Source organism: Phoca vitulina, unplaced genomic scaffold, assembly GCF_004348235.1.
Source record: "Phoca vitulina isolate PV1807 unplaced genomic scaffold, GSC_HSeal_1.0 scaffold5, whole genome shotgun sequence".
NCBI lineage: Eukaryota > Metazoa > Chordata > Mammalia > Carnivora > Phocidae > Phoca > Phoca vitulina.
Window position 1 is genome coordinate 46945020 of NW_022589708.1, and position 26562 is coordinate 46971581.

At 33.1% G+C, this 26562-nt stretch overlaps 1 protein-coding gene across 3 annotated transcripts in view; it reads right to left on the reverse strand.

Annotated features, from left to right (window-relative positions):
* The window catches only part of PCDH17 (protocadherin 17), a 98411-nt gene that overhangs the window by 34776 nt on the left and 37073 nt on the right, over nt 1-26562 (reverse strand). The gene's annotated exons all lie outside the window — the stretch shown is intronic.

Here is a 26562-nt window from a genome sequence, read left to right on the forward strand (position 1 = left end):
CAAAATAAGAAGAATTTAGCCCTCAAAAACTGAGGATTTAAATAATTTTATACCATCTGCAGTTTTCTTTTTGTGTTCTAGAATGAAATAGTATTTTCATAAAGTGTTGTCTGTTGGAAGTTAAAAGTAACGGGTTTAGAAAACCAAGGTAATAGTTACAAATAAAATATAAAGATCAACCACCAATCCTTATTTCTTGGTAAGAACAATTGTTATAGTATCGTATATGTATAGAGTTTACAAGCTGTGTTCACATTTATCAATACACTTGAACTTCATCTCTCAAGAAGGTGGGGCATTGCTATTCCTTCAACAGGATCCTGAAATCCGGTGTTAAAGGGACAAGTGGCAAAAATAAACCGGAATCCAGGTTTTCGTCTTCACTGTCTACTTCTACATGAACCAAGATATCCTGAGCAGACTTAAAGTACAAGAATCCCAAAGTCATAATCCCTTTTTTAGTAATGTGGGAATAACATCTAAATTACAGAGGCTTCATCTGTGAGGGCAATGATGATATATGTAAAGAGTTTAATGCAAAGTAGAGATGTGATAAATGGCAAAGTATTCTACTGCATTGGTCAATAATTCTTAAATTTGGCCCAATTTTCCTATCCAAAATTAACTTAACTTCAGAAAAGCTTAGTTGGGGGAGGGGACTGATAATCAGCAGGCTGTAACTTAAAAATGGGTTGATTTTTACTAAAATGATTGGAATAAATACAATTTCCCCTGAAGACATAACTTATCTTTAGAAACCAGTCTTTTCCCTTCCTTCCTTCCCTCTTTATCCCTTCCTTCCTTCCTTCCTTTTTTCTTTCTTTCTCATTTGCAATCTTACTTTTATCTTGTATGTTTATAAATGACAGACTTGTTTCTGGCAGCATCTCAAAACGAAGGAGCTAAGCTAGTATTGATATTAAGAGGCGAAAATTTACAAAGTGAATGTGATCGTGCCCCTCCTTTTTGAGAATTACCTAATTTTTTAAGGTGTAAATTATCAACATATTTGGAGCCATTTTTTTTCTAAGATTTATTTATTTATTTTGAGAGAGAGAGGGTGCACGTGAGAGAGTATGGGAAGGGGCAGAGGGAGAGTCTTAACCAGACTCTGGGCTGAGTACAGAGCCCGATGCAGGGCTCAATCTCAGGACCCTGATTTCATGACCTGAGCTGAAACCAAGAGTCCGCTGCTTAACCGACTTTGCCACCCAGGTGCCCCTGGAACCATTGTTTTATACCAGATACCTCACAACAGAGAAAAGGCAATTCAACTTCCCCTTCCGCATACACTCAATTTTAACTTATTTGGAAAAGAAAAACATAGTTGATTTCATTTCTTGCAGGCAGTAACAACCTCTTCTAAAAATTATATTCAATTGGAGAATTGAGGCCTTCACCTACTGGAACAAAAGTGTGTCCTACTTAGCAGGTATGCTGAGCAGCAATCAACTGGTTAATAACATACAAAACACTAAAGTCTATATGGCATAAAGGCCAATATCTTTCTACTCCTCATCAGGGAATTATAGAAACATTCTGACCCAGCTCTCTGGACACACAGGAGCTGCCATCCTGATTCAGATCCTTGATTAATATACTCTAGAATGATACATCTGGCAATGGCCTACATAGGATCTCTCTGAGGACTAGGGAAAAAATAGACTCTATTAAAATGGAACAATTATACTACCCTATACTGTGACTGTATTTCGGTTTGCAGCAAAACAAAATGAAAAAAAAAAAAAAAGCTAAAAACCTTAAAATAATCACATGCAGATCTCAGGAGACTTCAGGATAATATAAAACAAAATAAAATTTACCTTTATATTGTTTAATATGGAGACTAAAACTACTGCTTAGTGTGTTTATTCAACAATAAATAAATTCACATAGATATCACTTTGAAGGTTGTAAATTTGCTTTTAACTTCTGAATTAGCTAATGCTTCATGACACTTTTCTTAATAATACAGAACATTCAGTTCGACAGGGAATCCCTGCCTGGAAGAGGAAGACTGACACCAGGATAGTCCTTCGATCTTATTGACACCTTTTCATATTCATTACTTTTTGAATTCTAACAACTGCTTTCTATGATGGTAAGTATACAAGGAATTGCTGAACATGATTTTACACATAAAAAAGTAGCTATTATAATGTAGGAATTACATTGTGCTCCAAAAATATTGCAGAAAGAACCCTTCTCCAACAGGCATTGTTAGTAATAAATACCTTTGGCTGAGAAAACATAGCATGAAGAGTCATACACTCGGACTGTTTTACCTACTTCTAGATTTTACATCTTAATAACTGAGTCAAGATACAACTTTTGAAACATCAAAGTGGGATTGATTTCATTCGCATCTAACTTGACCCAGAAAAAATATATAGAACTTGGCTATGAAATATCCAGAACATGTTGCCATCAATTATCTACACCTTCCTGATATGCCATTCTTTGTGTAGATCGACTAAAAAATATACTTCACTGAGTGCTGCAATATGGTCTCTAAAATTTATGTATCTACAGTTTATAAATTGGAAGTATTCTTACAAACTCTTTTGACTTTAATTGGTCTCTGAAGACATGGCTTAAATTATTGCAAAAGAATATAGAATATGAAACTGTAAAAACATAATAGGTTTTTAGATTTTCTTCTTAAATCAGGGATTTATAAAACTGTGTTTTTTTTTGCAATATGTATATTCTCCAAAGACAATAAAAGATCATAAAATGTGAGAAAGTAGCATAAAAAGAAATATAATTAAGGAAACAATTATTTGATTGAAGTGAAGGGTTGTGTAATAATTTAATCCTTCTTATAACAGATATTGCTGTGTAGTTGAAAATTAAAAAAAATAAAGTGATCATCAGTGTTAAATTATTGTATTGCCACAATAATATTTGAAATAAGATACAGATGATTTTAAGCAATTTAATTCACCATTGTCATATAAAGTATATATATAGGATCCATCTCTACTCTGATCAACCTGTAATTCCTCTAATAATATGCCCAGACTTTAAAAAGATAAAATATGAAAGAGCAATGCAAAATTTTTTCAGTATACCTGAATTTGAGAATTTGAGTATTATTTGAGAAAATATATTTTGTGTCCTAACTCCTTGATATACTTATAAAAGTAAGAGAACATATCAGGTTCCTTTAAAAATTTTTTTCTTCCTCAAATACTATTTTAATTCACAATGAGTTTATCACACTGAAACAGAAAAAATTGTTGATCTGTATTCAAGTGCTCCCTTTTTCTTATAACAGCAGTAATTTCCTTGGTATTTGAAAATTGTGGCCATATCGTAAGGTGGAAGTCCTGACAATAGTTATATCACTTGAAATGACGAATCAGGAACTATACCCTCTAATCGAAGCTGTGTCATGGATTTCCTTTGGCTATGGGAAAGCTGGGAAATTCTATTGCCTCTATTTCTTGAATTGAAGAAATCCTTAAACCTCTTAAGAGCTTATTTATTAGAGAAATGGACATGAAATGCTTTGATTGTAAAACAAGTTCAAATACATATAAAATCAGATATTGTATCATATAGATTATCTTCCCGCTGAATATGTATGTTTATACATACACAATGTTTGTTTTCTAATTGAAGTGGTAATTCGGAGAATGAGGTTTACTTTTATAAAATGAGCTAGAAAAATTAAATAAGCATTTTTTTTCCTCCCCTTTGAAAGGAACAGCATGAACAGGAGATTTAAAAAAAATAAAAAGAAAGAAAAGAGAAAAGAGAAACAAAGCAAGAAAAGTACTAATCTAGAATAAGTGAATATGAAAATAAAAATTAGTGTTCTTCCCTTCTGTTCTAGATTATATTAATTCATCGACCATTGTCACTTTTAGAGATGAATTCCCATAAACGGGTATGAAATACATACAACATTGTAGAATTCCCAGATGTAACTATTTTACATTAAATAAAATATTTAAATTATTATGGAAGAAACTAGCTGAACTAGTTTATGGTACATCTTAACTCATTTTAATAAAAGGCTTTGAAAGTTTTATTTCATTGTAAATAAGATTGCCAAAAATCAGCCTAGTTAACTTCAAAACATATTAACAATATTACAAAAGTAAAAAGTAAAAGTAAACTAATACAGATAAAATTAACTGTTGATAAATGAAGAGGGCAGCTAGTTAAAGTAATATTCAATCCTTGTGTAGAAATGAAAGCTTGCAGTATCCTTCTTGGACATGGCTGAGAAATGGAGAATTTCTCATTTATTTATCCATAAAATTGCAGACAATCTAATAATAAGCATAGAACTGTTATTCAAAGCATGAAAATGCTAAATATCAATGTCTGGATACCAGAAAATAGAGGATGAAAAGAAATAGTAACAAATTTTTATCAGTCTGCACCATGAAATATTATCAAGTTGAAATTATCTTCCTGAATTTTATAAGCCTTTTAACTTCCTATTCTCACTGGCATTTATTAAACCATAAGTCACCTTAAATTGGTTTACTTGTATTAAAATTTAATAAGCTCTAGTACACATTCAAAATAGAAAGTCATAGTCTCATATGCATTCAAATATAGTTTTGCCTTTAACTTAAAAATAAATACCTTTGTTAGTTGGCATAATATTAACATGTTTATTGACTTAGGAAAAAGTAAAATATGTAAGGATGATATATTTCACTTTGTAGAAACTAAAATTATTCTAGATTGGCTGTCTTATCTATGAATTAAATTTTAAACAATTTTTTTTCTTATGGATTCTCTTTCAAACTAAGCATTTCCACTTCAAATACACAAGGGAGGTGAGTAAAGCTATTTGTAAAGCTATTAAACTTTTAATTGATGTGTACACACTCCATCTATGAATAACAAAAATAGCTTGTATTCTTTTTAAAAATTAAAATGCAAATGTTAAAAGCTTTAACATTAAAAAATAATCACAGAGGAGCCAACTAGAACAATATTAGTTTTTATGTTTTGCTTTTTTTTGGTTTCACTTTTTATCTCTCCATTGTTTTTATATTTGTTTTCCTGCACAATCACTGCTTATTTTATTATATTTAAAACCCCTTTATAAGAAGCTTTGATTTGCCCTGAAAGATCAGTCTCAGAGAAAGTACTAAAGGTACCACTTTTACCCTAAAAAAGGAGCCACTTTGGATAATAAATCATATGGTCATCTGACTAAATTCTGTCACTAAGGGGTATTAAGATGGTTATGAGTTAATGAGTGAATGAAGTTTATTTTTTTTGAATGAAGTTAATTTAAAATGAACAAAAAATGTGTTGCATTACTCTATATATTTTTTATTTAATAGAATTTTGGCTAAAATAATTAAATGTCTATAATTTCTTCATACCCAATGTTGGGAAACACTTTTGACTAATGAATTGGTAAATAGTCACCAAGAATTAATACCTTATACTTCCAGTGAGCAAGAGCAGATGAAAAAAAGTATATTGCAGACATTTTTCAGAAGATATAATTTTTAACTCAAATGCATATAACTTAAATGCCCGCAAAATGATTCTGCCAAAATGTTGATGCTGCATTTAAAAATCACAAGGGATACCATTTTCAAAGGTTATATAGTTATACTGTCAAATGAGGGCCATACAATATAGCCAGGTAGAGTAATGCAATTAGTGAACATGCTGTGGTTAGATTATTTTGAAAATTGTACCTGGCACAAAGTAAAGACTACACAATTTACACATCATACATCATCAAACATAAATGATACTATAAAGGATTTGTAATATGGCTCATGCATTGAATCATTTTTTTTACCCATGAGAATTTTCAGTTTTATTCAGAAGTCATATTCTCTGATCATAGCTACATACTAAATATATTATTCCACCTACTAAAAATTCATGATTTTGCTCATTTTTGTCTTTTCCATTCAGTTTCAGTTGCATAATTTGATAAAACAAGGTATATTTCTGTGTGAATATTATGGTAATAATTTTAGGTTTTCTAAACTGCTGTATCTAAAACCTGAACTCTCTTACTTCATTAAATGATCTCTTTACATTCTAATTGGATAAAGAACCTTTGAGCACAATCCCCTAAACTCTTTTTTTTTTTTTGCCCAAATAATGCCAATAGTATAATAAAAACCTAGTATGAATATGGTTAGGGTGTTGGACTAAAAATTAAGATAATTATTTTTTTCATATATGATTTCTGAAACCTAAGTATGAATATGAAAAACCAATTATATTTCCTTCTTAAGAATATCCCCTTTATGGATACTGGGCTAGTTATCCATGTGAAAATTTTGAGGAATCTATAGTCTATTAATTTTTTTTTAATTCCTGTGGAATTTATTTTATTAATCTGTATGCCTTCTTTGGAAAAATACCTATTTGCAATGACGTGGATGAAGTTAGAGAGTATTATGCTAAGTGAAATAAATCAGTCACAGAAAGACAAATACCATATGATTTCAGTCATATGTGGAATTTAAGAAAGAAAACAAATGAGCAAAAGGAAAAGAGAGAGAGAGATAAACCAAGAAACCTACTTTTTTTTTTTAAGATTTTTTTTTTTTTTAATTCATTCGAGACACAGAGATACAGAGAGAGAGCACAAGCAGGGGGGAGAGGCAGAGGGAGAAGCAGGCTCCCCACTGAGCCAGGAGCCGGACATGGGGCTCGATCCCAGGACCCTGGGATCATGACCCGAGCTGAAGGCAGATGCTTAACCATCTGAGCCACCCAGGCCCCAAGAAACCTATGTTTAAGTATAGAGGATAAACTAATGGTTAGCAGAGGGGAGGCAAGTGGGGGGATGGATTAAATAGGTGATGGGGATTAGAGGACACTTGTGAGGAGCACTGAGTATTGTATGAAATGTTGAATTACTATATTGTACACCTGAAACTAATAATACACTAATGTTAGCTAACTAGAATTCAAATAAAAACTTAAAAAAATTCCTGTGGAGTTTTAGTTTTTATTAGGTACCTTAAAAAACATTCATGTTCTTTGAAACATTAGCAATTTGCTTCTAGGATCAATTCTTAAAGAAATAATAAGATATTTTCTTATAAATTCAAGAGTGCATTATTTGTAAGAGTAAAGTAAAACAGCCCATTGTTTATAAAAGTAATTATAAAGTATATGTATATGTGTATGATACAGAATTTTCCCCAAATAGAGGCATGCATCAATAAAGACTTATTCAACTACAGTTTTGAATACTGAGTTGAATGCAACCAATGCTTTTGAAGATTTACGGGTTGGGGATTTGCTCAAGATACAATGCTAAGTGTCAAGGGAAATGCACAAATTATATATTTGGGATGAATCCAATTGCAATATATGTATGTGTGTGTATACACCCATGCATGCTCACACACAATACACACACACACACAAACACGCACACAAAATACATCCAGAGGCACTAAAGAAACATACAAACATGTTTACAAAGGTTGTCTCCAGGGAATTACAATTTAGAATTCCCACAAAGTTGGATATTTTAATGTAAGAGAACCCAATTTAGATGATTCTTTCAATAAACAGATCACAAGCATCACCAGTAAGATAATTAACCAAAAATTGTGTCCTTTCAATTTTCTATGACTATATGGTGCTATACTACCTATCTACCCCTTTTCTCTGCCCTAATGCATTCTTCTACCTAAAACTCACCTCCTCTGCCCCCGAGCCATGCTGGAAGTTGTGCTTTTATTCCCCTCACTACTTCCACTGCCATTTATTTATTTATTTATTATGTTCAATTGGCCAGCATATAGTACATCATTAGTTTTTGATGTAGTGTTCAACAATTCATTAGTTGCTTATAACACCCAGTGCTCATCACCACAGGTGCCCTCCTCCTTAATACCCATCACCTGGTTACCCCATTCCCCCAATCCCCTCCCTTCTGTAACCCTCAGTTTGGTTCTTGAAGTCCAGAGTCTTGTGCTTTTCATTTAATATGCCAGATAAGCAGGGAGCACTGGTCATTCACTGCTTGGAACTCTCTTCCCCAGAGAGCAATCTGGCTGAACCTCCTCACTACCTTCATGGCTCTCCCGCTCATGACTTCATGTTGACTAGAATGCATATTCTCCATGAGGAATCCTGTCTCCCCTTTCTACAATGTATCTGGCTTAGTGTAGACAGTCAGTGAAAAAGTACTAAGTGAATGAACGTTATTGCCCAGAAATATTTTTAATTATTAATATATCATCATCCATTCTTATTATGAGCAACAACAGGACTGCTGAAAATTTGGGACAGCACAAATGAATTCCCTTTCAATGAATTTTTAGTTATTGATATTACATGTATAGAATTAATCATATTTCTATACTGAGGAAATAATTGGTAGAATTTGCGTAGAGGCTGAAAAATCAGTCTTACAGTGGCAAAACCTTTCAGAGTCCATATGTCTGTATACATACAGCGTTATAAAGGGTAAGGCATGATAGAGATAACCTAGTTTGGTCCTTTCATTTACAGGTAAGGTACTTAAGACCTAGCAAGTTAAGGTCCTAGTAAAAGACAGAGATAATTACTGGTATTACTTACAGAGCAACTGGACTCTGGACTCCAAGAGCCAATACCAGAAATGAATCTACAAATTCCAGATCTGACGTTCACTACAATGATGTAAAAAGTTTCAAGTCTTCTTCCATGTATCTGATGATACATGAAAGCAACTTTATAATGTATAGCATTTCTACAAGTACTCATGCAACCACCTCTGATACTTAAGTATCAGTAGGTGTTTGTGAAAAAACAAAACAAAAACAAATCTTGTATTAAAGAGAGATCAGCCTATATATAATAGTCACTAGCCTTGCTTTTATTCTCACCAAGAAATAAGACAAAATAAAAAATGCATTAGTATGTGCCGATTAGTATAAAATATAAGTTTTATTATACTTGCTATACCAAACACAATTTTTCCTAAAGAATTTTTAAATGGACTAACAATCCAAAGAGAAAAGCCCATGACCTCTAAAAATTTCAGAGAAAATGGATTGGAGATGGGAGATGATTGTATTAAGCTTTTTTCAGCAGAGAAAAAATTTCCAAAGATGCTTGTAGTATGCATTGCAGTATGGGTAATCTGAATGAGCAGTCAACCTCTACACGGTTTATCCCGACCAAAATACTCTCACAGGATTCCAACCACCCTGAAAATATTGTACCTGATCGGAAAAAATAAATCTATCATGTTCCAGGACTTCACACCCCTGAGGGAGCTCCCTCCTCAGTGTCAGCCTTAGACAACAATGACAGTGGGATTTGAGAGAACAGTTCATCACAGGAGAGTTTGTGGTATCTGTCCCCTTGTGTGACAAAAACTCCATTATCATTTTCTGGTACCCATGGCAAGTTGGTGGTCAAATATATACATCTTTATCTATTTTAATCACAAAATTATAAGTCACACTTTACTGAATCCAAAGAAAAGCATTGTACAAATCAACAATGAACGTGAGTTCCCTCTCTCCCACCCAGAGAACTATTTCATAGCTATTCTTTTGATGATGCAATGTTAGACTTTTTTTTTTTTAATGAAAGGTGGTTTCTTTAATAAGAATGACCCTAAAGAGCTGGTCACATCTATAAAATGAAAATTTAACTCCAATTGAGACTGTGTTTAATCTAATAGTTATTTCTAATTTGAACATTTCAAATTGCCTACAAAAACGTTCTTAGGAAAATCCATTGACATCAAGGGGACTCTTCCACACAATGGGAACAAATTCAGCTCTCTCTCATTACTGGTATTTTGTGGGTCACTTTCAAATTTGATAGTTTCAACCATTTACACTTCTTTAAAAGTTTCAGAAGTAATTTATTTCGCACTTGTGAGATATGGAACATAAAATTACTTTTAATAATCAAAAGTAGAAATGTAAATGAGAATAAAATAAAAATTAACTACCTAAAATTTCATTTTATCAAATGAATTTGGAATTGTAGCCATGTGCCATTTTTAGACTTCTATTAAAACTATTAATTAATATTCTGAATACATATTAAAGATTACTGATTAAGTGGTAGCCTGGCAGCTAGAAATTTTCCTATTTTACTCCCAATTCTTAGTTTATGCATTGAGAGTATGACTCACTGTGCACTTAACGAGAAAATATTAATATTTCAAATAAGAATACAATCATCATTACAAAGATTGTGAAACAGACCACAGTGACATTCTAGAGGTTTCAAGAGAAACATTCTAGACTATCCAAGAGGTTTCAAATTATTTAAACACAGGACATTCCTGGAGGAAATGATTAAACTTCATTTAGCCTTGGGAACTCAAATATATCTTCTTTTACCCTACATAACAGCAACTGTAGTTTCTATGTCTAAAATTATATGTTACTTTCCTATTCTATATCCAGTTTATTATGTTATAAATCTCTTTTCGAAATCACCCAGACTGTGTTTCTCTGATAGACTTCATGTCCAATAAATTGCCAAATATTGTTAATTACTTTATCTGTACTGTGTCCAATCTTTGACTTTCCTTCACACCGACCACCATATGAATTCTGGTCTTTATCACTTTGCACGAAAGTACTGAACTCAACTGGTCTCCCCGATGCCACCTTTCCCTTTCTATAGTTTGTGCAGTTACAGAGAAATTTTCCCTACGTAGCTGCATTACTTTTGGTATGCTCCCACCCACATATTTTTAATGGCTTCCTACTGATCATTAAAAATGCCCAAATTCTTAGGTTAACATCTAACATTCTGTACAATTTTGTCTCCTCAATTTTTTCTACCAAAGTTAATAACATTTTAAACAAATATTTAAATTTCAGAATCATTTTAGATTTACAGAAAAATTGCTAATACAGAGAGTTCCATGTACTTCACACCTAACTGGCCCTATTATTAACATGTTATATTGATATAGTACATTTGTCACAATTAATGAACCAATATTGATGCATTATTGTTAACTTAAGTCCATATTATATTAAATTTCCTTAGTTTTCACTGTTATGTCCTTATTTTGTTCAGGAATTCCATGCAAGATATTGTTCCTCAATAATTTTATCTACAGGAAAGAGATGAAAATTCCATCCTACAGCTTTCACAGCTGCAGAGAAGATAACATTTACCCCTCCCAATTTTTTTTTTTTTTTTAAGATTTTATTTATTTATTTGACAGAGAGAGACACAGCGAGAGAGGGAACACAAGCAGGGGGAGTGGGAGAGGGAGAAGCAGGCTTCCAGCCGAGCAGGGAGCCCGATGCGGGGCTCGATCCCAGGACCCGGGATCATGACCTGAGCCGAAGGCAGACGCTTAACGACTGAGCCACCCAGGCGCCCCCTACCCCTCCCAATTTTTAAAGTTAACTCATATATTTGTTGATTTCACATGGTAGATCTAAGGTGTGTTTTTCAGACTTGCATGCTTCAATAACAAAAAGTCAAACTAGATGTTGCTCCAAGAGCTTTGATTGGCATAGACATTTACTGGGGTAAACTACCAGAGATCAGTACTTAGGTTTGTTTTGTGCATGATTTTATTCCTTAGTGTCTATACAGTGTCTGCCACAAATAAATGTTGAATCATCTATTGCAAACTATATTTGAGAAGATAAAAAAGAATGTATGCCGCTTTGAAATATCACTAATGCTTTATACATCAGTATCATTATTACTAGTAGATTTTTTTTACTTTTTCCAATATTTTTAACAGATATTGCACATTAAGAACACAAACATAATTTTAAGGGAATATGTATAGCACCAAGGGAACAAACTACTTTTAGTCTCCTCAAATAAATTAGAAGCAAATTATAGATAACATACTAATTACTATCTGTAGTATCTATTCATGATTGAAGATTTCAATAAGGATTTATATGGCAACATACTATTGGCTCAATTTGAATTTCAGTTGTCTCAGAATCAAAGCAAAATAGAAATCTGACATATTTTTAAAGCAATTTGTGATGTAGACAGGTCCCCCCGGATAGAATTAATGACTGTGCTGCATTATTAAAGTGAATTTGAGCAGTTTAACACTATTGAGCTGATATCAGAGAAAGATTGGTTACATCTGAAGAAAATAAGAGCATATCACTCAGACATTGATAGTATTAATAAATGTATACAGAGTGTTTAAATGAACTGATGACATGTGAGTAGTACATATACTGAAATGAATGTACATATTTATATTCATTAACACCATAGTTCCAAAAAACAAATTAGACAAAATGTGTAACCTTTGTTTATAAAGCATATTGCTCATAATCTAAAACAAATAACTTTCCTTATAGCTGTTACAATGCTGTTTCTTTCACTCTTTTCAACATTCAAAAATTTTGTAAATGATCGTTAATAAAATATTGTCATGTGAACATGAAAATTATTAGATTGTTAATGGGTTTTCAATATTCTTATGCTAGTAAATCTATGTGAAAATGTATTATTATATATTGTTTAAACATTTTGTAATTTCAAGGAAAAGTGTGTAGTAACCTGGCAGAATTTCCAGGCACAATTACAATATATTTCAGAAGTTTATGATATTCTGATGGATGTAGGCTAAGTGTAATTTAAAAAGCTTTGCCATTCAAATTTTGAAGATAAATAATATATGTATGTAAACTCACAGATGTTTCCATACACATATGTGTGGGTATAAAACAGAAAATAAGTTTAGCAATCAAACATATAGAAAATCAAAATATCTAAAATAAATCTAGATGTATTTTCTAAACTCTGAAGTTCTATGTAGCCTAGTTTTTAAAAATCTCAATATTTTATAGAAGGAAAGAGGAGCAGAAATAGTATCCTCTGTAAAATACAAGGAAGAGGGCGCCTGGGTGGCTCAGATGGTTAAGCATCTGCCTTCGGCTCAGGTCATGATCCCAGGGTCCTGGGATCGAGTCCCACATCAGGCTCTCTGCTCCTTGGGAGCCTGCTTCTCCCTCTGCTCTCTCTCTCTCTCTCTCTCTCTCTCTGTCTCTCATGAATAAATAAATAAAATCTTTAAAAAATAAAATAAAATAAAATGCAAGGAAGAAATCCGGAAAACTCTGGCCTCTAGACGGTTGTTTCTTTAATCCTTACTATTTTAAATATAAGTTCTTATTAAAGTGTAAACTCAAGAGGATTTCACATCATGTTCTGGAGAGGTCCACTTACACTTTTCTTTGGAAACTCTTCAATATAGGAGTACTTTCCTGCTCTTCCTTTTCTTAGTGTTGTCTATTACTCCTTCTGACAAATCTTTCATTTTCACCATTATTTTCCCCGCTCCTCTTTCACTTTAAATAGACTTATCTAATTATTGAGGTTTTTTTTTAAATCAGTACATGGATATGGCCAACTGTATCACTATTTCTCACAAATAAATGATACCACTTTCCTGGGTATTCAAACCTAATTATTTTATTGCAAAAATGGCTTCTGGGTCTAGTAATAGGAAGGACCACTTCTGAGCTCTGTGGAATCTTGACCTGACTCATCTAAGGTTCAAGATAAGTTTTCATTTTACTAATTTGTCTCCTGTGTTTCCTAGTGACAATTCACTTCACTCTTTACCTGAACATGTCAGCTTATCCACATGCTTTAATTTTTGTGTATACTTTAGAGTTCAATATTAGTAACAGACACTCAAAAGATAACACTTAGGTCACTAAGTCACCTACTGGGATGCTGGAGAGAAAGAAAAGGAGTCCCTTTACCTGTTTCTGACTAGGGTGAGTAGATAGATGGTGAGAACCCTTACTGAAATTAGAAGGCTGTTGGCTGGGCAGAGATTATGAAAGTAGATAGAAAATATTGACAGGTTTGGAATGGAGGGGAAAAAATGAGGTAAATGGAATTTATTCAAACTTTTTTGCTCCGTTTTAATTGTGCAAAACCTTCGATCAAATACCTAGAGAACTGTGAAATGTCTTACTACATAGGGACTACAGTGTCTTACAAATTGTAGATCATTAATAAAGTGGAATTAAATTTGTGTGTGTAATTTCGATATCTCCGAGTCATCTGTCATAGTTCTAAAAGTAACACGGATGCTAGAGCTTCATCCATGCAGCATAACTGCCTTGGGGATTCTTCTTTGCACATGATTATTGAAGACTAAATAAGCAGAACGGACTAGAGTGGAAAGGGCACAGACATGCCATCAGACAGAGAGCTGCTACACTGCTAAGGGCCTCCACTGTGGGCAAGTTCCTGCAGTTCTCTGACACATAAGCTTCTCATTTATTATAGGAGATAAGAGATCTCATCAGCCTGCCGTTAGGACAAATTTGTTTAGAAGTGCTTGGTGCAGTGCAGGAGCACCTGGGAGGCTCAGTCTGTTAAGCACTGGACTTCTGATTTCAGCTCAGTTCATGATCTCAGGGTCGTGAGATCCAGCCCGTGTGGGGCTCAGTGCTGGGCTGTGGAGCCTGCTTAAGATCCTCTCTTTCCCTCTCCCTCTGCCCCTCCCCCTGCTCTCTCTATCTCAAAAAAAAAAAAAAAAGAAAAGTGCTTGGTACAGTGCTTGCCATATATAGGTGATCCATAAGTTTTTCTTTCTTTTTAATTCCTTATTACTAGTAGCTGATCTTTTGTTATCTGAAAAGTTCACGTAGTCAGTCAAATACCTATAATCTTTTAATGGTTTTGTTAGGATTTATATTTAAGATAGGGTTGCCAGCTCTGCTGTAAAACAAAAGGGAAAGCGCAAAATCAACTTTGCTTATAATCAACAAATATAAATAGATAGTACTTTGAATTGAGTAATCTTCCTTTTGAATTATATTGCTCAGAATGATTTCAATGAAATTTTGTGGGCACAGCAATTAAATTGCATGGCATGATATATAAAAACTAGAAAGTATTAAACATGCCCCTGCCTTTTTGAAAAGTGATGATTGATCGGTTTGGCCATTGGGCTCCTTTAATTTCCAACTCTCCTCTGGTTTATTGTTAATTGATCACTCTAAAACAAAAATGTGATCAGTTAACTCCACTCAGAGTTTTCAATTGCCTGTAGGATATGATTCAAACTCATTAGTATGGCATTCGAGGTCTTTCAAAATCTGATCCTAACCTATTCATCTGGTCCAATTTCTTTCCATTATAACTCTACACCCCATATTCCAATAAGAATATTTCTACTTTTTTTTTTTTTGCCATGCTTGGAGTTTGCTATAATTTGCCACATCTCTAAATCTTTGATCATGTTATTATCCAAGCTTCAAATATTTAATTCACCCTGTATCTTGCAGTCCTACTCCACTTTTAAGACCTTTTTAAAAGCACATCTAATATTATTCCCTACTTATTTCTTAGCAGAATTAATTTTATTTATACATATCATTGTTTTTAACTAATGGACTTATAGCTAGATGGATGGAGGATTGAAATCTTCAAAGACTAAACACCTTGAAAGTAGAGTGTCATATACGTGAGTGCTAAAATAATATTTATTGAATTAATGTATTCATGTTTTAATTAATGGTTATGAAATCTGCTCCTGAGCAACAGTCACAATACAACTCTATGAGTTAAAAAAAAATATATATATATATATCAGATAGATTTACTTAAGATTCAGTCTACTGTCTATTGTTTTCCAACAGTGTGGAGCAACGCTTATGTACATCACAAAGTCATTCTGCATGTATTTAAATTTTCTAAAGTTTTCTTGCCAACATTCTCTTAAATATCTTTAAAAAATGTAACTTTGTAAGGGCAAAAGATCATATGTCTATATAAAGGAAATTATGTAATAAACACAGTAATTAATATTAGGAAGGAAATGACTCAGGACACAAACAAAACAAAATACTTCCATCCTTCAATATGAAGTTTCAAAACCTCAAAGAAAATAAAATCCAGGGCAGACAAATCAATCTCCATGAAATATGTATTTTGTTTCAAAAATATACTCTGTATCAGAATTGTGGGGGTGCATTTGTTACCTGTCTGCAAATTCTGAAAGTACTACTCACAAGGAGCTTATGAAGTGGTTAAACATTTTCATGTTCCCAGATTACTTTTTAGCTTCCCAAAGTAAATATATATCACATTAAAACTATTAGACTTTTTTTTTTCTACATTTGGTCTGAAGCAAGACCCCCACTGCACATTTCTATTATGATTTAATAGATTGGATTAAATAATTTCTCTGGGTGGTAGATAATTTTTTTCATTATGTTACTATTTGAATCATCATCAGTATAACTGGTTGTCAAGAATGTAAGGAAGCAAAAGCCCCAACATACAAATTAAGTACAAGTCTACAATTCCTTGTCCATAATTTAGAAATCCAAAAATATTTCAGATCTAGAAATAAATGGTGGTTACTCATACGGTGGTAAAAACTGACTTGAACTGACACGAACTATTTATAGTTTTCATTTTTCCATTTTGTGTAAATATTCAGACTTCTTTACTACAAAATTTAATGTGTTTGATTGTGAGTACTGCCATCGATTCCAGTTAGATAATATATGATTTATGTATTACATCACCTTTCCAAAACCTGAAAAATTCTTAATTCTGGAAAGCATCTTGTTCTAAGAATTTTAAGCATACACAACAAAACATCAGCTTTCAAAAATTTATTCAAGCTATGAGACTGGAAAGTACAGGAGGAGCAAATTTGAATATGTTAATATATTTGGCTATATAATTATCAAATATAAATCTATACATTTATTTTTTGATGTGATATTTGATATTCCTATTTCTTGTTTTTTAAAAACAATTATAAATATAAAATAACAGCTACATCTGTTTTTGACAGGTGTGTACCTTGGAGTAGAGTATTTTGGTAATTTCCTGATCTCCCCTGGCTTTTCACAAAGCTGAGGTCATTTATATAATATAATATATATATATATATATATATATATAAATGCTTATGTGAAATAATGTGAAATAATCAGATTGATGACCTTTGCCTTGCACTTCATAGAGAAGATTGGACCTACCTATTATGAACTCCCCATAATTATTTTCCCTTTACCTCTACATTGCTGTTGATTTTTTAAATTTATTTCTCCTTTCTTTCCTTTACAGAAAAAGAGGTGATTTTACTTTAAAGCTAGCATCTCCATTACGCTCCAATGAATATCCTCTATCTAGCCCAATCCTTCAATATTTCCTTCTAATTGGATCCTCTGCCTCAGTACATTAATAATTAGTTACCCTAAATGATTAAAGCATTTTCCATTCATAATACCATCTTCCTTAGCTACTATTTTCCCTTTCTTTCCCTTATTCCATTATTTGCTGGTCTTGAAATAATAGAGAAATTTCTGTCTTCCATCCCTGAACTTACTTCTTGGTCATTCTTTTGAAATCCTTTTTCTTTTTTTTTCATTACTCCCTTATAACTCTTCTCATGGAAATCAAGAGTGATGTCAGTTATCAGATTCCATAGCTGTTCCTTGAGCCTCATTTTCTTGGATTTCTCTAAAGAATCAAAATGTTTGTTCTTGTCTATCTCTGGCTACTGTGATGATATGTCTTTCCTACTTTATCTCTCCCTTACTGACCAACTCTTTCCCGTTTTCATTGACATTTCTCCTTTTGTCCCTTCTCCTCTGGACACATTGGACTATTCATTATCACCCAAATATTATATACACTTTCCATATTCCATGTATGTGTTTATGTACTTGTTGTGTTTCTTCTACCTCTGAAAGTAAAAACCTTTTTCATCCCTTAAGTCTTAGCTCAAATTTCAGCTCTTGTATGAAACTTCATTGAATAATTATCAGTATTCTACTCCTCCTTTTGAAACTCTCAGACCCTTTTATATGTACCTAATCAATAACATATTATTTTCTACATTTTCTTATATTTTTGGTATATGTATTACTTCCATTACTAGACTATCAGTTCTGTGAAAATGGGGGTTTTGTGAGTTTCAAAAGAGTTCACTTGAGAATTTCATCATTCGAATGTAAGCTCAATGTGAACAGAAATATTTGCTTTGCTTACTGTTCAATCCTCAACACTTGCGGGAGTGCTTGGCACATACCAGAAACCCAACGAATATTTGTTGAATAAATATACAACATAACACCTAAGATATATGATGATATATATACATATATATGCATATATATGTGATGATTTATAATGATACTATACAAAGTGTTACTGAATTACATTAAAAATTCAAAACATTTGATTCCAAGTGAATGTTCCTTCCTTCAAAGCGAGTGAGCTCTGGAAGTTATATATTTATGCCCACGAGGCCAGGTCACATATGTGGGACTTTACTCCAAACTCGTTTGTTGAATCATAAAATAGAACTATCTCAGTATCACCCTGTTTTTAACAGAAACAGTATTATCCAACTTAATGTATTGTTTTAATTTGGCTCTCAATTATATGTGGCTGGAGATGAAATCTAAAATCTCTAGCTTTTAGTCACATAAGTCACCTACAAGGTCTCTGGATTTGGGATTGTCATAGAATATACTGAACATATTTCTTGGCAGGTGGAACAATTATTGAACTTTCTCCCTTCCCAACTTCTAAGTTCTGGAGGATTTTGTCCTGGATCCTTTCCTTACAATAATCCCAGATTCCAATCTCTTGGATTCTTTTCTCCCAATGATCTTTCTCATTGATTTACATACTTTAAGTATCATTCTATATCAATGGCTTCCAAATTGATACCTCCTAACTTCTATGTGGACTACCAAACTATAATTTCTAGTAGCCTCTTCTGATATTCATCTAAGCTCTTTTTACTTCCCAAATATTTTCCCAGTGGTGACCTCATCCTGTCTTTGCCACTTTAAAGTTAAATTGAACTCAGTCACCCAAGTCATGATGCTAAGATTCATTATGACACCATGCCCTACACTACCTCACCATTTTCTAAAAGTTCTCTCAAAGATCTGGTCAACTGAAGTTTTTTCGTTTTTGTTTTTTCCTATCATCTTTGAATGGTGAAATTTCTTTAGTAAGTCAATTCCAGCATACAAATAAGCATTGTTCATTTAGAAAAAATGCTGAAAGTTTCAAATATTTATGTGGTAGTTTAACATATGTGGTATAAATTACACATAAGTGTACTTAAATAATTCAAGTTATACTCCATTTATTTGGGTATCAAATGTTTATTTTTTTTCCCTTTAGAAACTTATATCCCAAAATCAATTTCAAATGAATGCTAAGCAATTTATTATAATCATAAAAGTAGTGTCATTTACTAAAAGTTTTTAATCTTTCACTTAGTTCCATTCCTGCTAGTTCTTTACTACTCTGGGCCTCATTTTGCCTTGCCTTGGACTACTTCCCAGCTTCCTAAGTGTATCCCTGTCTCCCCAGGCATTGACATAAAAATAATCTCTTTAAAATGAGACTTTGAACTGTTAACTCCTGAACCTCCAATGGCTCCTGGTCAGCTGTCCCATCACTGGGCTTCTCACAACCTCTCAGTCTCATATGCCCCGTTCTTAGTCTCACACCTTCCTACTCACATATATCCAACACGTTGTTTCACTTCATCTGTGTTTCTGAGAGTGCCCGGTCATCTTCCCTCCCCAAACATCACTGGGCCAAGAGAGATAAACATTTTCTGAAGGAACAGTCGGCTTAAATGTCTCCTTCTCCAAGAATTTTCTTTGATCCTCCAAATCCTGTCTGGGTTTTCTTTCTCATGACTGCGTGAATACTCAGGGCATATCTCTCACTGCACCAACCTCATGGTTTATATGTCAAGTTTTCTTACTACAGTGTGAGCTCCTTGAGAACCCAGCCAGTGCATTAACTCATCTTTGTATCCCTGGCACAGTTGTTCATTAAAAGAAAAAATAAGTGATTAAATAAATGAGTGAATGAAAATCTCTCCTGGAGCCATCATTCCTTGGTATGCTCAGAAAATATCAGGGACCCACACTTAGGAGAAGTGTAGATCTTGTGCCCAGACAAGAAATATATGCACCCTTGTGCTTGATGACAAATAACACAGTAGAGTCGATGCCTACATTTGGTATGATACATTTTTTTGAACTTTTAGAGCTTCTATTCAATATAATTATTTAATATATATAATATATAAACATATTAAATAGTTATTCAATATATATGAAAGAATCAAGAAATAAGCTCTCAAGCATAACTGCTTACATCTTTAGATTAATAAGTCAACGAAGTGCGATGACAAATCTGAAATACCTGCTTGGAGACACAGAGGTCTCTCTATCACATGTTATAGGAATGGTATGAAAAGATGCAAAAAGCTCCAGACCAGCAAATTATAAACCTGGAATTAGTACTACCTCTAACTCTAATTGAAGACTCCTATTAAAGTCATTGAATCTGTCTGTTTTCTTACAAAACAGGGGAATTATACTTCAGGAATCTTTCTACCCTAATGTTTTGTATATGGCTTTCAAAAGAACAGAGAACCTGCAATAGTAGAACATGTGTTTCAAGCGAAATAATGGAAAATATTTAGAAGAAGCTTAAGACCTATTAACATTATTTTCTCACAGTTCTTAATTAACAGATGAACTGATAACCATTCTAGATTGTCGTAGGTTACAGATTTTTACTCCAATTTTCATAGAAGTGTGCATAATATTAATATAGAATTTTATTTGTAAAAGTGAAAAAAAATATTGTCCTTCTAAAAAACCATTAAAGGAAAATCCTCTGGTTGTATCGGAGTGTTTGAAAGATACAGTAATTCTGGGAAGGGTGCACCTGCCCCAAGGCAAAATGAGTTCTTAAAAGTTTGGGAAATACTGGCCCAACATTCCCAAATTGGAGTGTTTTAGCAAAAGTCATTGCTGTGCTTACTAAAAGCAAGAGAATCTCAAAATCACATTGAGTCTATAGTAAATCATGCAACACTTGTTAGGGAGGCTTTACGATGAGAACAAATGTGAGGGTGATAAAATCTCTCTATTTTCATGATACCAGCTGCTGGATTCTAGAAGCAGATGTTTGCACACGACAAAAAGAGATGTCATTGAAACTTTTAAAGTTAGGTGAACTATGGGACATTTGCAAAGTTTGGTAATCAAAAATAAGCTGAAGCTGCTCACAGTTCGGGGAATATTTTATCCAGTAAAATGTAAAGCCAAATGAATTCTGCGAGTCCTAAAAGACAGCATAAGAAGGTGAAAAAGTTGATATTAAGGTGCTCTTAAAAAATGCAGTCCAATAAAAACTTATAGGGCTTGAAAATAATAATTCTTGGAAAATAATACAATTTCTTAAATGCCACATATCTGAATCATAAAGCAGCAGTGCCTTTAAAAATTTGTAAGTGATTTCTTCCTGGCATTAAATATTCAACAGTTCCTTCTCCCCACCCCCATATATGGCAGTAATTTTCCATTTCCTTCCTAAGACAAATTGACTATTAGTAAGTTTACAGCAGCATTTCTTTAAAAATTATTTTCAGAGATTGCGAGATGGCTGCTGAGGGGATGGACGTCGCCATCACCTCCGTGTCCTTACTCAGGTAGAAGCGATTTGCTGTTGCCTGTCATGGGAAGGTCTGGGAAAAGACACTGATGGGTTGGAAGGGTCCGGGCTGCAGTAACCACAGTGCAGCATAGAAAACAGAATGGAAGCTTGAGAATGAATAAAAAGTACTATCCTGGTACTTTCCTATTTCGGGTCAGTTCTAGGGGAAATTGCAAAGTAGGTCAAGGTTGTGTTCAGTGTCCTAATCCTGTCTCAGTAACCCCCTCCCAAATCCTGGGTGCATGGTTCCACTCCTATTTTGGTGGACAAGAGCTTCACCTTCTATTCTCCCATTTCCCTGCTACTTCTTTAAATCATTCCTTCATGGCAAAGTATAGGTTGTGGAAACTTTTTTTTTTTTTTTAAGATTTTACTTATTTATTTGCCAGAGAGAGAGAAAGACCCCACAAGCAGGGATAGTAGCAGGCAGAGGGAGAAGCAGGCTCCCCTTCCCTCTGAGCAAGGAGCCCGATGTGGGTCTCAATCCCAGGACCCTGGGATCATGGCCTGAGCCGAAGGCAGACCCTTAACTGACTGAGCCACCCAGGTGTCCCTAGGTTGTGGAAACTTTAAACTCTTTCCTTTCTGGACATAATTAGAAATATGGTGAAACTGCAGTCATTCTGCAGTAAATTAGGGAGGGAGATTTGAAGGAGTGGGGCTCAGAGCCTTGCCAAACTCTGAAATCACCTAACAAATACCGCAGTCCTTTAAACTAGCCTAATCCTGTTTTGAATATGGGGCCCACAAGCAAAATTCAAGGACTGACTTGAAGGGAAAAAAAAAAAAAAAAAAAAAGGAACAACAACAACAAAAACAACAACAAAAATCCATTAGCTTTACTTTTTGTAGTTTTCCAGAATGTCCTCTGGGAAGAGGGAAGGCAACCCTTAAGATGTAATTTAGTTTTAAAACTGAATTCACTGGAGCAAATCTGGCTTATTTGGTATTTCTATTATTCTCAACTTTCTACTGATTTTATATTTATTAGATTTTAATCACGGATTCGTTGTGAAATGTTTTGTACCCAGAATGTAATTTAAGAAGTCAGGTTTTCTAGCAGAAGCAAAAGGACTGGGGAAGCACAGAATTGAATAGAAAAAAATATATATATATAAGGCAATTAAATAAAAGGAGAAATGAGAGAGAATTTAAAAGAAGCAACTCCTGAGGATCAGAAAAGTCCTGGAATCCAGTTACAGAGGAAGGGACCAACAGGGGTCCCCTAAGAGGAGCATTAGATTCCCTAATGGTGATCCTTCCACTGCCATGGCTAGCAAAGGCTGTCAACACTTACAATGTGCGATGCTAGTCCACTAGCTTCTGGCTTCAAGAACCTGGTTTCAGTCAACTATAAAGATAGCAGAAGACTGATTATCTTTGAAAAATTGAGAACAGTCCTAAGCTAGCAATAAGGAGCTCAGAGAAATCATCAGAGAAATAAGGAGCTCAGAGAAATGCATCAAAAATGCGTTTTGAACACTGCACATTTATTATTTGGGAATCAGTACAGACTATTGAATTTTAGGGAAGGCTTACTAAATCTTTTTAAAGACGAAAAAGTTATTGCTAACAAGCAAAATACTTTGCCAAGTGGACGGAAATTCAGAGGTACAGGTACTTCTTTAAAGAAGTCAAAGTGGATTGCTTTACCTACCTACCTACCTACCTACCTACTTACTTAGAATTAATATTTGACAAAGGGAGTATGGAGACAATCTAATTGACAAATAGAGAAGCGGGCACAAAAATGCAAACAAATAGAAAGAAACTAAGTACATTCTTTGAGAATTTTTTAAATCCCAATAAGAGAAACTAAAATAACCTCTTTCTATTAGAGGATTTATTAGTATAAAATCCTTAAAGCTATCCCCAGTTTAGTGCCGTGTATCACCCCTTCAATTAACATCCCAAATTCACCTATTTGCTAAAAAAATGAGTAACATATACTAGTGTTGTATATTTGGGATGATGGAAGCAAAAAAACACAGTTATCAGGAATAGAACAAATGGGAAGAATCTGCGCAAAAGAGAAGAAAAAAGTAACATTTGAACTAATAATGTGAAATCTCAAAGGCCTAAGTCATTTGCAGAGAAAAACCATTATTAGCACAGAAAGTTCCATTGAAAATGTGAAGATTATTTTTGGAATGATTCTAATTTCTAAGTTAAAGAAATATTTTGATTTAGAAATAGAACGTTATTTTTCTTAATAGAAAAAAATTAAACAAGGAAAGAAGCTAACTAAATTAATATAAAATTGTAAAATATAATATGCTACTGATTTTTTAATTGAAATGTGTTAAAGCACTACTACAAATTTTTAGGAAGAGAAAAAGACTCATAAGCAGGTTTCTTTTTGTTTAGCTTTTGGTTTCTTTCTCCTAAGAGGAAATTTATTTTTGTTTCTTAGGAGATTTTTAAAAGGTATTAAAAATTAGGTTTAATATTTGAAATCCGACATGAGATAATTGCTTAAATACGGCTGTCATCATCTTTCATCTGTAAAGAAAATTATTTTTTATAGGTGTGCATTGAATTAATTTGGCATTGCTTCTCATGACGCTTTTCAAATAAATTAACAGAGTACATTGACCAAGACAATGGCTGATTGCTTCTTCAAACATTTTAAAATTATTTCTGAGTAAACTGTTCATTACGTGAATAGTATAAAGCACTGGGTAAGAGGGGGGCTCTGAAGGCATATCATTTTATTTCTAATGCCGACTTCACTACTTACAGCTATAGAGTATTGAAAAAATTTCTTAATATCTAGTAAATGTGAGAGTAACACTATTTACCTATTTATGAATGCAATGAAAACTAAATAGGCTAATAAGTTTTAAGTACTGAATAATTCATTCCATGCATATGAGCTATTTTGATGTTCTCCCCTAAGGTTTGCATACATGAACTCAGGTTTTAACTTACTCTTCAATGTTTATTTGATATCTAGTCATAAAAATGAATCAGATTGTCTATTTGGAACAAATTCTCCCATTTGGAGACAAAGTTGTATAGAAAAGACACAAATTTTGGCTATATCTAGACCTAAGATAAAACTCCAACCTGCTGAGCAGGCTAATAAATTTCTCATAAGCTCAGTTTTCTTACATGTAGGATAAAAATGATAAATATTTTAGAGTTTGCAGGTTAAATAAGCTAACATTGAAATGCAGCTAGCACTGTTTATAGTAAATAGTAAAAACCCAGTAAATGCTAGTCTCCTCCTCCAATCTAGATAGGTAGATAGATAGGTGTAAACATGGATACATGAAAGAAAGAAAGAAAGAAAGAAAGAAAGAAAGAAAGAAAGAAAGAAGAAAGAAAGAAAGAAGAAAGAAAAAAAGAAAGAAAGAAAGAAAGAGAAAGAGGAAGGAAAGAAAGAAGGAAGGAAGAAAGGAAGGAAGGGAAAAAAGATGATGGACATAGAGATAGATAAGATGAGAGTTGGAGGTAAATGAGAGAGAAGAGAGATGAGAGAGGGGAAGGCGGAGACAGAGAGAGAGAGACAGAGGAGAAGGAGAGAGCGATCTCCCATCTCTACTAGTTACATACAGTTTCTTGAAGGCAGGCTCCAAGTCAAGTTTATTTTTGATGTTCCTAGAGAATCTAACTTTCCTCACGTATTGAAAGGATTTATAGATATTTATTAAATAAATGAATTAATAAACAGTCAAACAACCAATGAAATACTACTTTAGCTAATCCTCCAAAATCGTGTTTTAAAGTAGAGGTCAGTATCTCTCCTATAATTCATAGATTATCTAAGTGTGGCTTTCAGGTTCCTAATAACTTTCCCATATTTATTAATAAGGACGTGTGGAAACTACTTGTTTTAGAGGAGACATTTGCATTAGCATTCTCACTCTTAGACTAGCAATTGTTTTATATGTAACATTAACTAAAATGTATGACAAATATATGTTCTTCTAAGAACAACAGCCATCTTCCTAAGGTATTATTTTCTAATATCAAAATTGAAAAAACAGATTTTCAGTATAAATTACATCTTCAGACATGAATGAAACCCCTTCCTTTTTCTATAAGGGTCCTTACCCCTTCCCATCAAATACATTGCTCACTTGGTTGATGAAAAAATTTAGAGTTAATGTGAACAGCATATAAGCTTTTTTTTGATTCAAAAAGTTTCTCATGAAGATATAATAAATGCAAACTCTTTACTTACTCTATGCGGCTTTACTAGAAGTAGTCAATGCATTATCTGTCAATCACTTTATTACACACATAAATGAGTCTATGTTAGGTTCTGTATTCACATATCAAGATCCAACAACCCATTATTTAAAATTTGTCTAAAAAATTAACATATTATAATATGACATAGTCAAAACCCATCAAAATCATTTAAGTCACTTCGAGTAAACATTCAAATTTGTAGGAATTATGAATATTCCGTAAGCATTCAAATACCTTTTACTGAAAATAATTTAAAACGCAATATTGCATTGTTAGACAGAAAGTTGCTATGGTATATTTGGCAGTTACAACTTATCAAAAGAAGGCTTTGTGGGAGACCAACCTTAAAATAAATCCAGCATAATTATATTCAGTGCAGAAATTTAAATATATATTATACTGAACATATGTATTTATCTCTGTATTGAATTTATATATGTGTGAACATGTGTATTAAAATTTCAACATGATTTGAGAAATTAATAAACATGGTATCTGTTGAAGTATGTGTGATATGACAGACTGCACTACAGGCAAAAATTTATTTTCTATGAATTGTCAATCAAGAAACGACTTAGAAGAATAAATGACTATGTCACATAGTTTAAATGTAGTTTCTCATTAAAAAACTGAAATAATAAATATTAGGTATATTTAAATACCATTAGTATTTTGAAAACTAATATTAACAAATATAACATACATTTGTAATTCTGAAATCTGGTTTATACAATAGTTCTTTTCATTTTTTATAATGAAACATAAAAACTTATTTCCAGGGTCTAAGTCTTACATGTAAGAGTTCCTTATTTCTCTTTGGGTGAATCATTAGCAAATATTTCATTGTGTTTGAAACAATAAAAACATCAAAACTAATAAAAAGGCATATCAAACAAATAAATTGAAGATAGA